Raw genomic sequence first — 17,523 nt, 5'->3', positions numbered from 1 at the left:
GGTACTAGAGGGAGCTGTAAAGAGAAAAAATTGTAAACTAACACTGTGGTTGGAATACAATCAACAAATAAGTAATATTTATACTATTTGGATGAATCTATCACATTAATCACATATTCATACGCCTTGTCCACACTTATGGTACAAGAGCTGCTCTGGGATGAAATTGTTAAACTTGACAGAAGACTAGCGACCCAAAGAGGATCGAGTATTCAGATCACTTTACATTAAAGCATAGACGTTCAGATTTCTACTTATTTCTAGGTGTGTGTGCAAGCAAATGTTAATTGTGTAAATTCTCAAACATTACTCAAATATTGTAACTAGTGACAGTCTCCCATCGGTAAACAAACATACGAATGTTACCAGCGAGTACATCTGTATATGGTTCTCACCGAGATTTATCTGTTGATACCTTGCTGAGTATTGTGTCAATTTTATGAGCAGAGTTAATTAATTTCAAAGAGTGGAACTGAAAAATCTTTTTTGATTAGCTGTAGCTCTTGAACCACTGATCGTATAAGAGAGCTCTGATATCCATTAAATCCGTCTCATACTTATCTTTAATCTACTGTTTTTGCGTACTGAATATTTTCTTACCTTAGTGAAATATCGCGACTAATGAGATCACAAAATACACTACGACGTTTCATAGTCTGTCCACGTGGCACCTTTACTCTGTATTTCGTCTGTTTGCATGGTTCCTGACGAGGGGTTTTTCACCCCACCCGATCACAGCTCCTCTTCTGGAATAACGTGAGGCGCATCGTGCCCAAACAATTTCCATGTAAGTACTATTGTTCGCGCCGCTTGTAAGTAAACCACCGCATGGACCTATAGCTGTTATCCTGTAGTCATACTGCTCGTACAGGGTGTTTCAAAAATGACCGGTATATTTGAAACGGCAATAAAAACTAAACGAGCAGCGATAGAAATACACCGTTTGTTGCAATATGCTTGGGACAACAGTACATTTTCAGGCGGACAAACTTTCGAAATTACAGTAGTTACAATTTTCAACAACAGATGGCTCTGCAAGTGATGTGAAAGATATAGCAGACAACGCAGTTTGTGGGTGCGCCATTCTGTACGTCGTCTTTCTGCTGTAAGCGTGTGCTGTTCACAACGTACAAGTGTGCTGTGGACAACATGGTTTATTCCTTAGAACAGAGGATTTTTCTGGCGTTGGAATTCCACCGCCTAGAACACAGTGTTGTTGCAACAAGACAAAGTTTTCAACGGAGGTTTAATGTAACCAAAGGACCGAAAAGCGATACAATAAAGGATCTGTTTGAAAAATTTCAACGGACTGGGAACGTGAAGGATGAACGTGCTGGAAAGGTAGGGCGACCACGTACGGCAACCACAGAGAGCAACGCGCAGCTAGTGCAGCAGGTGATCCAACAGCGGCCTCGTGTTTCCGTTCACCGTGTTGCAGCTGCGGTCCAAATGACGCCAATGTCCACGTATCATCTCATGCACCAGAGTTTACACCTCTATCCATACAAAATTCAAATGCGGCAACCCCTCAGCGCCGCTACCATTGCTGCACAAGAGACATTCGCTAACGATATAGTGCACAGGATTGATGACGGCGATATGCATGTGGGCAGCATTTGGTTTACAGACGAAGCTTATTTTTACCTGGACAGCTTCGTCAATAAACTGGTGCATATGGGGAGCCGAAAAGCCCCATGTTGCAGTCCCTACGTCCCTGCATCCTCAAAAAGTACTGGTCTGGGCCGCCATTTCTTCCAAAGGAATCATTGGCCCATTTTTCAGATCCGAAACGATTACTGCATCACGCTATCTGGACATTCTTCGTGAATTTGTGGCGGTACAAACTGCCTTAGACGACACTGCGAACACCTCGTGGTTTATGCAAGATGGTGCCCGGCCACATCGCACGGCCGACGTCTTTCATTTCCTGAATGAATATTTCGATGATCGTGTGATAGCTTTGGGCTATCCGAAACATACAGGAGGCGGCGTGGATTGGCCTCCCTATTCGCCAGACATGAACCCCTGTGGCTTCTTTCTGTGGGGACACTTGAAAGACCAGGTGTACCGGCAGAATCCAGAAACAATTGAACAGCTGAAGCAGTCCATCTCATCTGCATGTGCAGCCATTCCGCCTGACACGTTTTCATAGGTTTCGGGTAATTTCATTCAGAGACTACGCAATATTATTGCTACGCATGGTGGATATGTGGAAAATTTCGTACTATAGAGTTTCCCAGACCGCAGCGCCATCTGTTGTTGACAATTGTAACTACTGTAATTTAGAAAGTTTGTCTGCCTGAAAATGTACTGTTGTCCCAAGCATATCGCAACAAACGGCGTATTTCCATCGCTGCTCGTTTACTTTGTATTGCCGTTTCAAATATACCGCTCATTTTTGAAACACCCTGTACAAAATCGATGCGTTGCTAATGATGGTTTCTCCTCACTGCGTCACATAATGACCACTGTGTCTTCCATCGCTTAACATCCAGGTTTAGAGTCGAATACATCGCTACACGCTGCCACGTCCACCGTACAACTGTTTGCAGCAGACTGCTCATACACTGTCCCTACGCCCGTGCCATTCGCTGCATGCAGCCGCAACATTCATACGTCGTACTTGGCACGTCATGAAACGCGACAGTCCACGCCAAGATTCTCCAACGACCTCCACCTCAATGAAACCAAAATTCTAGTTTACCGGTATATTCTTCGAATGTAGCAGTGATCTATTACATACCGTCACATCATTTTATTTAGGGATTTCGTAACTCAGTTGGTGAAAAAGGAAAACTTAGGTGATCACATTGTATCTCAGTCATTCCGTCCGTCAATCCGTCTATCTGTCTGTCTATCCGACTGCTCATAGCCCCCTTAGGTAGAAGTATCAAGTTGAAACTTATGTCACGTAAGCCCGCATCTCGTGGTCGTGCGGTAGCGTTCTCGCTTCCCACACCTGGGTTCCCGGGTTCGATTCCTGGCGGCGTCAGGGATTTTATTTGTCTCGTGATGGCTGGGTGTTGTGTGATGTCCTTGGGTTAGTAAGGTTTAAGTAGTTCTAAGTCCTAGGGGACTGATGACCATAGATGCTAAGTCCCATAGTGGTCAGAGCCATTTGAACAATTTTTTTAATGTCACGTAAACGAACACACCGCCATTTGACCGTATTGTTGTTTATTTAATTAGAGCCTGGGTTTCGGCCTTTCATGCCATTTTCAAGTGATTGAGTTTATTTCATTAACATATTTTTTTAAAAAAAATTGATTATTCTTCAACATATATTTGATGCATGAAGAATCCACCACCTTAAGCAATTAGTGGGTCTTAATTGATACAATACAATTATTATTACTGCAGTTTATTTCTAAGAATGTAAATTCTTTTACTCATGCACTACGGGCACTACTGCTATGTCTCAGGTTACTACTGTTGACTATTACTGCCGGCCCCGGTGACCGAGCGATTCTAGGCGCTACAGTCTGGAACCGTGCGACCGCTACGGTCGCAGGTTCGAATCCTGCCTCGCTCATGGATGTGCGTGACGTCCTTAGGTTAGTTAGGTTTAAGTAGTTCTAAGTCTCATAGTGCTCAGAGCAATTTTTGACTAATACTACTTATGCTAGTCTACTTTACCTGCAGCGTTACATGTGTGCCATCATTTATATAAACCTGTATTGTAGGCCGTGTTCACAGACCTAACCCCAGTGAACATGCTCCTGGCACCGGGCTGGCCCGGATTGGTTGATCGCTACAGTACTACACCAGTGTTGCTACCCTAGCTTATGCTACACACATATTGCATGACATAAATATAAAATCAAATAGGGGTAATGCTGGATTCGGTTTAATAATGAATAAAAAAGTAGGAGTGCGGGGAAGCTACTACAAACAGCATAGGGAACGCCTTATTGTGGCCAAGATAGACACGAAGCCCACGCCTACTACAGTAGTACAAGTTTATATGCCAACTAGTTCTACAGATGACGAAGAAATTTAGGAAATGTATGATGAAATAAAAGAAACTATTCAGATAGTGGAGGGAGACGAAAATTTAATAGTCATGGGTGACTGGAATTCGGTAGTAGGAAAAGGGATAGAAGGAAACGTAGTCGGTGGATATGGATTAGGGCTAAGAAATGAAAGAGGAAGCTGCCTGGTAGAATTCTGCACAGAGCACAACTTAATCATAACTAACACTTGGTTCGAGAATCATAAAAGAAGAAGCCTGGAGATGCTGACACGTTCAGATAGATTATAAGATGGTAAGACAGAGATTTAGGAACCAGGTTTTAAATTGTAAGACTTTTCCAGAGGCAGATGTGGACTGTGACCGCAATCTACTGGTTATAAACTGTATATTAAAACTGAAGAAACTGCAAAAAGGTGGGAATTTAAGGATATGGGACCTGGAGAAAATGACTAAACCAGAGGTTGTACAGATTTTCAGGGAGAGCATAAGGGAACAATTGACAATAATGGGGGAAAGAAATACAGTAGAATAAGAATGGATAGCTTTGAGAGATGAAGTAGCGAAGGCAGCAGAGGATCAAGTAGGTAAAAAGACGAGGGCTAGTAGAAATCCTTCGGTAACAGAAGAAATATTGAATTTAATTGATGAAAGGAGAAAATATAAAATTGCAGTAAATGATCAGGCAAAAAGGAATACAAACGTCTCAAAAATGAGATCGACAGGAAGTGCAAAATGGCTAAGTAGGGATTGCTAGAGGCCAAATATAAGAATGTAGAGGCTTATCTCACTAGGGATAAGATCGATACTGCCTACAGGAAACTTAAAGAGACCTTTGGAGAAAAGAGAACCACTTGTATGAATATCAAGAGCTCAGATGGAAACCCAGTTTCAAGCAAATAAGGGAAATCAGAAAGGTGGAAGTAGTACATAGAGGGTCTATACAAGGGCAATGTACTTGATGACAGTATTATGGACATGGAAGAGGATGTAGATGATGAAATGGGAGATGTGATACTGCGTGAAGAGTTTGACAGAGCACTGAACGACCTGAGTCGAAACAAGGGCCCGGGAGTAGACAACATTCCATTAAAACTACTGACGGCCTTGGGAGAGCCATTCCTGACAAAACTCTACCATCTGGTGAGCAAGATGCATGAGACAGGTGAAATACCTTCAGACTTCAAGAAGAAAATAATAATTCGACTCCCAAAGAAAGCAAGAGTTGACAGATGTAAACATTACCAGACTATCAGTTTCATAAGTCACGGATGCAAAATACTAATGCGAATTCTTTACAGACGAATGGAAAAACTGGTAGAAGCCGACGTCGGGGAAGATCAGTTTGGATTCCGTAGAACTATTGGAACACGTGAGGAAATTCTGACCCTACGACTTATCTTAGAAGCTAGATTAAGGAAAGGCAAACCTACTTTTCTAGCATTTGTAGACCTGGAGAAAGCTTTTGATTATGTTGACTGGAATAATATCTTTCAAATTCTGAAGGTGGCAGGGGTAAAATACGGGGAGAAAAAGGCTATTTACAATTTGTACAGAAACCAGATGGTAGTTACAAGAGTCGAGGGACGTGAAAGGGAAGCAGTGGTTGGGAAGGGAGTGAAACAGGGTTGTAGCCTCTCCCCGATGTTAATCAATGTGTATATTGAGCAATCAGTGAAGGAAACAAAACAAAATTTTGGAGTAGGCATTAAAATCCATGGAGAACAAATAAAATCTTTGAGGTTCGCCGATGACATTGTAATTTTCTCAAAGACAGCAAAGGACTTGAAAGAGCAGTTGAATGGAATGGACAGTGTCTTGAAAGGAGGATATAAGATGAACATCGACAAAAGCAAAACGAGGATAATGGAATGTAGTCGAATTAAGTCGGGTGATGCTGAGGGAATGAGATTAGGAAATGTGACATTTAAAGTAGTAAAGTTATTTTGCTATTTGGGGAGCAAAGTAACTGATGATGGTCGAAGTAGAGATAATACAAAATGTAAACTGGCAGTGGCAAGGAAAGCGGTTCTGAAGAAGAGAAATTTGTTAACATCGAGTATAGATTTAAATGTCAGGAAGTCGTTTCTGAAAGTATTTGTATGGAGTGTAGCCACGTATGGAAGTGAAACATTGACGATAACTAGTTTGGACAAGAAGAGAATAGAAGCTTTCCAAATGTGCTGCTACAGAAGAATGCTGAAAATTAGTTGGGTAGCCGGCCTCGCTGACCAAGCGGTTCTAGGCGCTTCAGTCCGAAACCGCGCGACCTCTACGGTCACAGGTTCGAATCCTGCCTCGGACATGGATGTCTGTGATGCGCTTAGGTTAGTTAGGTTTACGTAGTTCTACGTTCTAGGTGACTGATGACCTCAGATGTTAAGTCCCATAGTACTCAGAGCCATTTGAACCATTAGATGGGTAGATCAGGTAACTAATGAGGAGGTATTGAATAGGATTGGGGAGAAGAGAAGTTTGTGGTATAACTTGACTAGAAGAAGGGATCGGTTGGTAGGACATGTTCTGAGGCATCAAGGGATCACCAGTTCAGAATTGGAAGGCAGCGTCGAGGGTAAAATTCGTAGAGGGAGGCCAAGAGATTTATACACTAAACAGATTCAGAGGGATGTAGGTTGCAGTAGGTACTGGGAGATGAAGAAGCTTGCACAGAATAGCTGCATCAAACCAGTCTCGGGACTTTTAATATTTTTGTGTGGAATCTAAAATTTAAAAACCTCTCTCACACAGGCCTGATTTAGCTTCACTGATCAGGACAGTAAAAACATGCGTACGTTAAGGGAATTTTCATTCACAAAGCAGACTTATCACATTCACACAGTTCAATCCTGTTCTATCCTGATTAAATTGAGCTTAACTTAAATTCCATAAGGCAGTGAAGCAATTTCGAAGTCTCGGTGCGACGAAAATTGTCAGTCGATCTCCTGGAAACATTTGTAATAATTATTAACTTTCGGTGATCACATGGGGAAGATCGGAGATCTGCTCTAGTAAGAACGTGTTAGCCTATTTATTTGAAGTAACTGGATATCTTGAGCATACAAAACGGCGGGTTCGTCCAGTGTAAATCAGATGTTCCCCACTGATCCCGTGCAACACAGCGTCGTAAGCAGACTCTGTCAATAATACTCAGTTAAATAATACGCGAACACACTTACTTTAGTTTAGTTCATGTATTAAATTCCTTCTCATACATAATCTCATCATGATGGCGACTAGATCAACAATACAAACATATACATCCTCCTTCTTTCACGACTAATCGGCAAGAATTCCTTCATTCTTTTCATAAGAGAAAACATAGATAGCAGAGATGCTATTCCATGGAGTAAATGGACGCTCCAAGGAATAACTGGGCTTGAAACTACGTTGCATTGATAAGCGGTAAGATAAGAAGAGATATTTCGAGATATATACTGAGTTATATAATTTATAAAATTTCTGTAAATATCTAGGAGAGACCGCTTCAAGAGACATTACAGACTGAAGACCATAACAACAACAACAAATTAAATCACTTGAAAATGGCATAAAATGCCAAATCCTAGATCGTAATAAATAAACAACAATACAGTCAAATAGCGGTGTGTTCATTTAAAATTATTTTATGGGTGTTGTACAGCAACATAAACACTGATTATGTCACATAATAAGGTCTATGGTTCCTTGGCGTTATAATAAACGTTAGCTTCCTAAGTTAATGCAGTTAAAGGATACGCCTATTTCTGTCACATATTAAGTCAATGCAGTCAAAAAAATGCGCTCTTTTATGTCACATGTTTTGATACTCGCAAACCCACTCATCCAAACCTATAGGGTACTTCCCGTTGGTCTATAATTGTGAAATTTGGCAGGAAGAAAGACTGTACAGTACAAGTAACATAAAAAAATCAGTAAACTATTATTTCATACTTATATCACAGAAAAAACATATTTCTTTTGTCAGTTGTTATCGGACTTCAAACTGTAAATTAAAACATTCTCGAAAGGCTTGTAATCCATTGAATTGATATATTGCCAATATAAATGTGAAAAAAGGGCAAAATCTTTGAGATATTTTATTTCCGGAATGGATGAAATATCAATTTACATAATTAAGTGGGTACGGAAACCTAAGTGCGAGAGTTCTACTAGCAACTGGCCAATGTTTATGCTCTACGATTCTTTGCGTGATCTGTCCTTTGGCTGAAGTTGAGGAAAAAAAGTTGATTTGCTATAAGGTGTTTCTAAATTCCCCTCAAAACTTACATTCACATACATACACCTCAAGCAACCATAAGGTGTGGTGGACGGTAACTTTTACTATTACTAGTCATTTCCTTGCCTGTTCCACTCGCAAATGGAGCGAGCGAAAAACGATTAATCTTTTATGATATAGGAACAAAGATGCAAAGCAACGTGTCTCACTCAGCCGTGTCTGTCTCATGGAAAATCGACAGTAACATCATACTCTTGTGAATAAGTTGCGAATGACGCGTCACTACCAAATAACAGAGCTCGATGACGCGTGGACTGTACTCAAAAGAGTTGTGCAGTATAGAACAGATGGTACCTGAACGAAATACCCAACTGTACGAACAGAAATGACAGTTTCATTTACTGAAAATAGTTACACGGAAGTCAGCGCGATTTATGATGGTCCTGTGGTTCTTTATAGATGTGTGATAACCATGTGTAATGCTACCTCCCTCTTATCGGTGTGGATTTTTGAAACGTTCACGAAGAAATGTCGCATCACATTGCCAGCAAGCCATAACGAAAACACATCGACTTTAGAATTAATGAGACTACGGAAAATCCTCCTCCTGCGTGTAACACTTTAAATTAAATAAATACCCTTTCTCCTTGTGAAGCTAAAGCATCAGTCTCAGCAGTCGTTATTGGAAAGTGGGGAATTTTGTGACATAAAATCGTATTTTGTGTTAGAGTGAAACGCAAAGAAATGATTTGCATGATAATCTTAATAATGATCCGACTGCAGGCTCGTGTTTTAAATGTTGAAATGTGAAAACGATTGCGTGCTTGTGACCCGCAACCGTCGAGTCACCAAACAAGCGACTTCAAACAATTTAACAAGCTGAAAAATACACCAAATGTTTCATCGTTTAGAGGATCACAGCGTTAGATTTAATGCTTCCAAAGGAAACGTAATTGAGTTAAAATTTCTTACTATTTCAGAACAATATTAAGACCATTTGAGTTACGTGGCCTAGTTGTCCAGTGGCTCCCGAAAGAAAGGTAAGGAAGACGACTACGGGTACTTCACATTTTTAAATCAATTACAGTCAAAAAGAGACATTACTTCAGGCATTAACTTATATTATGCAGTTGAAAAGATAATATTACTACTAACGTCAGTAGTTGGCCGCGGTGGCCGAGCGGTTGTAGGCGCTTCAGTCCGGAACCGCGCGACTGCTACGGTCGCAGATTCTAATCCTGCCTCGGACGGCAAGACATGCTCTGCAAGTGCTTCCATGTTGGTCACAATGTTGGTATAGAGTTCTTGAAGCATTGCGGTCTATTCCTCTATCAGCGTGGTTGACAAGTGCTGGATAGTCGTTGGTGCATGTGGACGTATTGTAACCTTTCCTCAACGCCTCTCACTCGTGTTCGATCGGATTTAGGCCGGAAGAATGGCCAGGCCACAGCATTCGCTGAATATCCCTGCGTCCCAAGAGCTCCGCCACCTATGCAGTTCGATACGCGCCCTCAAACGACGAAAGGTGGGAACGGATTATGCACCCAGGAACATTGTCGAACACCATGGTTTTGGGGGTCTAGGTCTTATGATGAGGGGACGCCAAACTTTGGATGGTAATAGTGACCTCTGAATCTTTGAACACAGTGAACTGACTAATCAACATTACTGCGACTCTATATTCGTTCCTAGTACGCTTTTCACGGGCGCATTAGGTCGTGACTACATTTTTATGATTGGCAGTGCGCGATGGAATCGAACTATGCAGATGGAGAAGCTCTTGGAAAGAGACGATATACTGCGAAAGGACTGCCCCGCCCGTTCCCCCGACTCAAATCCCACGAGTACATGTGAGATGTGTTGGAGAGACATATTACAGCACGCTCATGTGAACCAACGAACGCCCAGCAGCAGCCAACCGCCCTGGCGGAGAATGGACGGCCCTACCACAAAGCCGGGCGGAGTGGCCGAGCGCTTCTAGGCGATTCAGTCTGGAACCGCACGACCGCTACGGTCGCAGGTTCGAATCCTGCCTCGGGTATGGACGTGGGTGATGTCCTTAGGTTGGTTAGGTTTAAGTAGTTCTAAGTTCTAGGGGACTGATGACCTCAGAAGTTAAGTCTCATAGTGCTCAGAGCCATTTGAACCGTACCACAAGTAGAGCGTACACTGCCGTTCTTGACAATCACACACCCTTTCGTGCCTTTTGAGTACCAGGAGACCATCAAGAATCGCGGTGACATCAGTGTAATTATTGTCATTCAATAAAAGTGTCATTTATATTCGAATCACTGTGTATTTCCTTTAGATACTTTCTGTACTGCACTATACTATACTGTAGCAGTTCTTTCTGTGTCCTAGTCTCAAAGAGAATATGTTCCTTGGCAATGATACATCTTGCAAAAGTCCATTCCGTTCTTACTTCCTGCACGCCAGTGTGTATATGCATTCTTAATCATCTGCTTTATAGAATATTTTCGAATTTATCAACTAAACAAAAAAGTGGGTCTTGTATGTGGATACTTAAACGTACACTCAACGTATCAATCAGAAATAGAAATATGATAAGGGATTTGATCACTGTTGCATCTGATTGAACTGAACCATAGACGACGTTACCTGAGACACAACACAAATATTTCACGAAAATAATAAAAAGATGATTTTCATTAATTTAGAAGAATTAAAAGACTTGTTTCGAAGCTTACCTCCATTATATTACATGTTTCATGGGACACTGAGTTATGTGTAATATTCATTCCATTGCTTATACAGCTATGAAGTGTTAAATATTTGCATTTAATTTCATTTGACTATACAGAATGTCACTAACTCTAGCAGCGTTTTATCCCCAGTAAATAAAACATACCTTTCCGTACTGGAGCCACATTCAGTTCATTGATCCAATATTTTATGTCCAAAGTGTGGTTCTCTTGAATCACAAACACACTTTATTCGTCAGAGCTAGAAGTATTAAATGTAAGTTATTCGAACATTAAAACTCACAACTTTTGGATTTTATTTACTTATTACAGACGGACTGGAAGATTTCGCAGATCCAGCATAAAGTCATTTTTAATTGTTAGTGTCTTCATGAGGCGGTCATTTACTCACTTTCGTGAACTTTTAATGAGACAGATTTTCTGCTAATTTTCGTTCTACACCATTATTTGAACACACGACATACGCACGTTTTGTAAGTACCTAATTTGTACACCTGGATTATGAAATATATGTAATTATATGCACGTGAGTTTCATACTATGGTACTAGTTTCTTCCAACATTTATTTGTTAATACCAAATAGAAACATTTTGTCCGAAATTATGCAGTGGAACTTTGAGTAGTTTACAGCAGATATATTTATAAGTGAGGGTCTGATTAATAATAAATTCTATGAAATTTAATTTTACAATACTTTTTCCTTTTCATTCCATAAAATAATATGTTCAAGCACGAACTAGTGTGCCAGAAAAACATAATTTGGAGATTCCGTTGCAGATTTCAGTGCAGTAACTTTGAGACTCATGTGGAATGTTACTCGACCGTCTTCTTTCAAAAGCTGTTATATGATTAACAACCTCTAGCACTGAACGACTGACCTGTTTTATGGTACTAAATCCCAGTCTAGAGTAGCCTGTTGAAAGGCTTACAGAAGCAACAAAATTTTATTTTCAGTATTTCATACAATTATTGGGATGACTTCTAAATTTAAAGTACTGTCGCTTTCTACTCATTAAGATGTTTAAACCGATGGCAAAGATTTAACACAGGAAGAAAAGCATTACAGTTAGAAACAGTGTGTGCCTCTTGAAGCAGTGTATCTCACGACGCGCAAATACCCAGACTATGTTCATCCAGTATTTGAGGATGAGAACACTTAGCGATTTCCAGCAAACTTTACCCAAAATTTAAAAACTCTAAGAAACTTCTTCTCAGTGACTCCTTACACTGAAAGATGAAATGAAAAAATTTGATCTCTTACTTCATTTTCGTTGTTCATGCAGTAAAACTTCAGCTTCAGGCATGATGTTTTTATTTATTACATCTATACTATTAAATCCTTTCGCAAAATATTTTGCTGCCGGTATCCACAATTAGCACTGAATGTATCTGAAAAATTATATCACTGTACGGCTTACATGTCAGAGATACTACGTCATAAACATTTCCTTTACCCAAAACAGAGCGCAAATTATCCAGTTACGCTCCTCCAGTGTTTGAAAATGACAGGATTCAGCAACTGCCAATAAACTCCAAACTTAATTTCGAACCTTTTGTATACTTTTTCTCTCTTATATGGTTAATGTCAGATATTTAACGCTAACTTATTCGTAAATTAATCTGAAATTTGAAGCTTTTTTATACATAGCAGTCGATTCTTAAACGTAGGGGGTGGGGATTTACTGGTTCAATGCTATTAGGCTGGCGACTGTATATTTCTATTTATTTATTTCAGCATTCTTCTCCATTTTCATAACTTTTCCGTGTTTTCTCTCTGTCTCAGTTCCATGTGACTGCATCGTTGCATTAAATTTCAGTTTTATTCGTACACGTTAAGGCATCCTCATTTCATTGTTCGAATTCTTTAATGTACAGTATTGGCCATTAAAATTGCTACACCACGAAGATCATGTGCTACAGACGCGAGATTTAACCGACAGGAAGAAGATTCTGTGAAATGCAAAGATTAGCTTTTCAAAGCATTCACACAAGGTTGGCGCCAGTGGCGACACCTACAACGTGCTGACATGAGGAAAGTTTCCAACTGATTTCTCATGCACAAACAGCAGTTGGACCGGCGTTTCCTCGCGAAACGTTGTTGTCATGCCACGTGTAATGAGGAGAAATGCGTATCATCACGTTTCCGACTTTGATAAAGGTCAGATTGTAGCCTATCGCGATTGCGGTTTATCGTATCGCGACATAGCTGCTCTTATTGGTCGAGATCCAAAGACTGTTAGCAGAATATTCAATCGGTGGGTTCATGAGGGTAATACGGAACGCCGTGCTGGATCCCATTGGCCTTGTATCACTAGCAGTCGAGATGAGAGGCATCTTATCCGCATGGCTGTAACGGATCGTGCAACCACGTCTCGATCCCTGAGTCAACAGATGGGGACGTTTGAAAGACAACAACCATCTGCACGAACAGTTCGACGACGTTTGCAGCAGCATGGACTATCAGCTCGGAGACCATGGCTGCGGTTACCCTTGACGCTGCATCATAGACAGGAGCGCCTGCGATGGTGTACTCGACGACGAACCTATGTGCACGAATCGCAAAACGTCATTTTTTCGAACGAATCCAGGTTCTGTTTACAGCATCATGATGGTCGCATCCGTGTTTGGTGACATCGCGGAGAACGCACATTGGATGCGTGTATTCATCATCGCCATACTGGCGTATCACCTGGCGTGATGGTATGAGGTGCCATTGGTTACACGTCTCGGTCACCTCTTGTTCGCATTGACGGCACTTTGAACAGTGGATGTTACATTTCAGATTTGTTACGACCAGTGGCTCTACCCACCATTCGATCCATGCTAAACCCTACATTTCCGCAGGATAACGCAAGACCGTTTGTTGCAGGTCCTGTACGGTCCTTTCTGGATACAGAAAATGTTCGACTGCTGCCCTGGCCAGCACATTCTCCAGATCTCTCATCAATTGAAAATATCTGGTTAATGGTGGCCGAGCAACTGGCTCGTCACAATACGCCAGTCACTATTCCTGATGATCTGTGGTATCGTGTTGAAGCTGCATGGGCAGCTGTACCTGGACACGCCATCCAAGCTCTGTTTGACTCAATGCCCAGGCGTATCAAGGCCGTTATTACGGCCAGAGATGGTTGTTCTGGGTACTGATTTCTCAGGACCTATGCACCCAAATTGCGTGAAAATGTAATCACATGTCAGTTCTAGTATAATATTTTTGAACAATGAATACTCATTTACTGTCTGCAATTCTTCTTGGTGTAGCAACTTTAATGGTCAGTAGTGTACTTCAGTCTTGTATATTACATATATGGGTTATTACAGACTACAAATCCTTCCCGTAAAAGTGGCAATTTTTCTTTTGTTCTTTGTGAGCTTACGTAGATTGATTCTTATTTCATTACAAGAGCAGTCACTTCTCTCTTGCCCTTTTCTCTTTACGTACTTCAGCTTACTGCATTGATGGCCTAATCATCCCGTCGCAAGCCCATATCTCCGCCGTTCTACCGTCCCAATGCACGCGGGCTGCGTACGCCAGTCTCTGGAGCTGGAGTTGCGGTCCAGGGCGTCGATGGTGACGGCAGACAGCCTTCCTTTATGGGCAGCAAACGTTTATCCGCTCCCGCGCCACCTGTGGTGGGGAAACTAATCGACCGCGCCTGCAGACTTCGTTCTGATAGCACACATCCCAAAAGAAAAGTATCTCCTCTTATTCTTCGCATCCAATAGGGCTAAACCTATGTCTAAGCACATCAAAATAAGCTTCTGAAAACAGAAAAGTAGCGTAGGAACTCAGTATCAATGTGGTTTTATTCACAAACTGTAGAAAACACGCGCTACATCTCTTCTCTGTCATTTCTTGTCTGCATATAAAAATTCAAGTCATGTCCTTACGTCCACCTGTAAACGCTGGCTAATCCGAAGAACTGCTGTATTGATTTTGATACGGTTTTCAATAACAGATACACTGATTCGCAAGAAAGGTTTTTGCATACTTGTATTTCATACAAATTGTCTGAATTATGATAAGTTATACTTTAGTTGTGAAAACGATGCCATTGCCACCTAGTGAACAGCCGCCATAACCCTAGAGAGCAGCGGTGCTTTGAGCCTGAAAAGGTTATAGGATAGAATCTTGGATGGCTCACTTGTTCAGTAAGGCTTTTAACCTATCATTTACCTCTCAACGTTGCGGAGATTCGCAGAAAATGTAATGTGGCTCGGATTCCACGTTACAGTGTAGTTCCCCTTAGCCTGATTGGATTATTGGTCAGGAACATGTAAATCGCCTAAGTGACATCTAGTTGTTTCACTCGTTTCAGGACAACTGCAAAGAGGAAAAACATACGTATTCAAAACCGTAATTTTCAATTGTGTATGCACAGAGCAAAACGCAGCATAGAATGAACCTTTACTTCGTTTATAAAAGGGAAGTTATGCAGCAGTGAAGCAGACACTCTGTGACCAAAACGGTACTGTAACAGAGGATGACAGACTAAAGGCCGAAATCCTAAATGTCTTTTTCCAAAGCTGTTTCACTGAGGAAGACTGCACTGTAGTTTGCCGGCTGGGGCGGCCGAGCGGTTCTAGGCGTTACAGTCTGGAACCTCGCGACCGCCACGGTCGCAGGTTCGAATCCTGCTTCGGGCACAGATGTGTGTGATGTCCCTAGGTTAGTTAGGTTTAAGTAGTTCTAAGTTATAGGGGACTGATGACCTCCGAATTTAAGTCCCATAGCACTCAGAGACATTTGGTTTGCACTGTAGTTCCTTCTCTAGATTGTCGCACCGATGACAAAATGGTAGATATCGAAATAGATGTGGGATAGAAAAACTATTAACATCGCTCAAAGGAGGAAAGGCCGCTGGACCTGATGGGATACCAATTCAACTTTATACAGAGTACTCGATGGAACATACCCCCCTACTTGCAGCCGTGTACCGTCGGTCTCTAAAAGAGAGTAGCGTTCCAGAAGGTTGGAAAAGGGCACAGGTCATCCCCGTTTTCAAGTAGGGACGTCGAACATACACTCCTGGAAATTGAAATAAGAACACCATGAATTCATTGTCCCAGGAAGGGGAAACTTTATTGACACATTCCTGGGGTCAGATACAGCACATGATCACACTGACAGAACCACAGGCACATAGACACTGGCCAAAGAGCATGCACAATGTCGGCACTAGTACAGTGTATATCCACCTTTCGCAGCATTGCAGGCTGCTATTCTCCTATGGAGACGATCGTAAAGATGCTGTATGTAGTCCTGTGGAACGGCTTGCCATGCCATTTCCACCTGGCGCCTCAGTTGGACCAGCCTTCGTGCTGGACGTGCAGACCGCGTGAGACGACGCTTCATCCAGTCCCAAACATGCTCAATGGGGGACAGATCCGGAGATCTTGCTGGCCAGGGTAATTGACTTACACCTTCTAGAGCACGTTGGGTGGCAAGGGATACATGCGGACGTGCATTGTCCTGTTGGAACAGCAAGTTCCCTTGCCGTGCCGGTCTAGGAATGGTAGAACGATGGTCTCGATGACGGTTTGGATGTACCGTGCACTATTCAGTGTCCCCTCGACGATCACCAGAGGTGTACGACCAGTGTAGGAGATCACTCCCCACACCATGATGCCGGGTGTTGGCCCTGTGTGCCTCGGTCGTATGAAGTCCTGATTGTGGCGCTCACCTGCACGGCGCCAAACACGCATACGACCATCATTGGCACCAAGGCAGAAGCGACTCTCATCGCTGAAGACGACACGTCTCCATTCGTCCCTCCATTCACGCCTGTCGCGACACCACTGGAGGCGGGCTGCACGATGTTGGGGCGTGAGCGGAAGACGGCCTAACGGTGTGCGGGACCGTAGCCCAGCTTCATGGAGACGGTTGCGAATGGTCCTCGCCGATACCCCAGGAGCAACAGTGTCCCTAATTTTCTGGGAAGTGGCGGTGCGGTCCCCTACGGCACTGCGTAGGATCCTACGGTCTTGGCGTGCATCCGTGCGTCGCTGCGGTCCGGTCCCAGGTCGACGGGCACGTGCACCTTCCGCCGACCACTGGCGATAACATCGATGTACTGTGGAGACCTCACGCCCCACGTGTTGAGCAATTCGGCGGTACGTCCACCCGGCCTCCCGCATGCCCACTATACGCCCTCGCTCAAAGTCCGTCAACTGCACATACGGTTCACGTCCACGCTGTCGCGGCATGCTACCAGTGTTAAAGACTGCGATGGAGCTCCGTATGCCACGGCAAACTGGCTGACACTGACGGCGGCGGTGCACAAATGCTGCGCAGCTAGCGCCATTCGACGGCCAACACCGCGGTTCCTGGTGTGTCCGCTGTGCCGTGCGTGTGATCATTGCTTGTACAGCCCTCTCGCAGTGTCCGGAGAAAGTATGGTGGGTCTGACACACCGGTGTCAATGTGTTCTTTTTTTCCATTTCCAGGAGTGTATGTGCAGTACTATACTTTTATGGGAAACGTGAGGTTTTCCACAAAATGACGCACCTACTGATTCTGTTAGTTATCTCAATAAATTTCTATATCTTTCGGAAGCTGTAAAGTCCGTCTATAAGTCAAGATTGAGATTAACTTATTTATTGGCTCTAATGACTG

This window comes from Schistocerca gregaria, chromosome 2 (assembly GCF_023897955.1).
Source record: "Schistocerca gregaria isolate iqSchGreg1 chromosome 2, iqSchGreg1.2, whole genome shotgun sequence".
Lineage (NCBI taxonomy): Eukaryota > Metazoa > Arthropoda > Insecta > Orthoptera > Acrididae > Schistocerca > Schistocerca gregaria.
Note: the sequence above shows the minus strand (reverse complement) of the source record.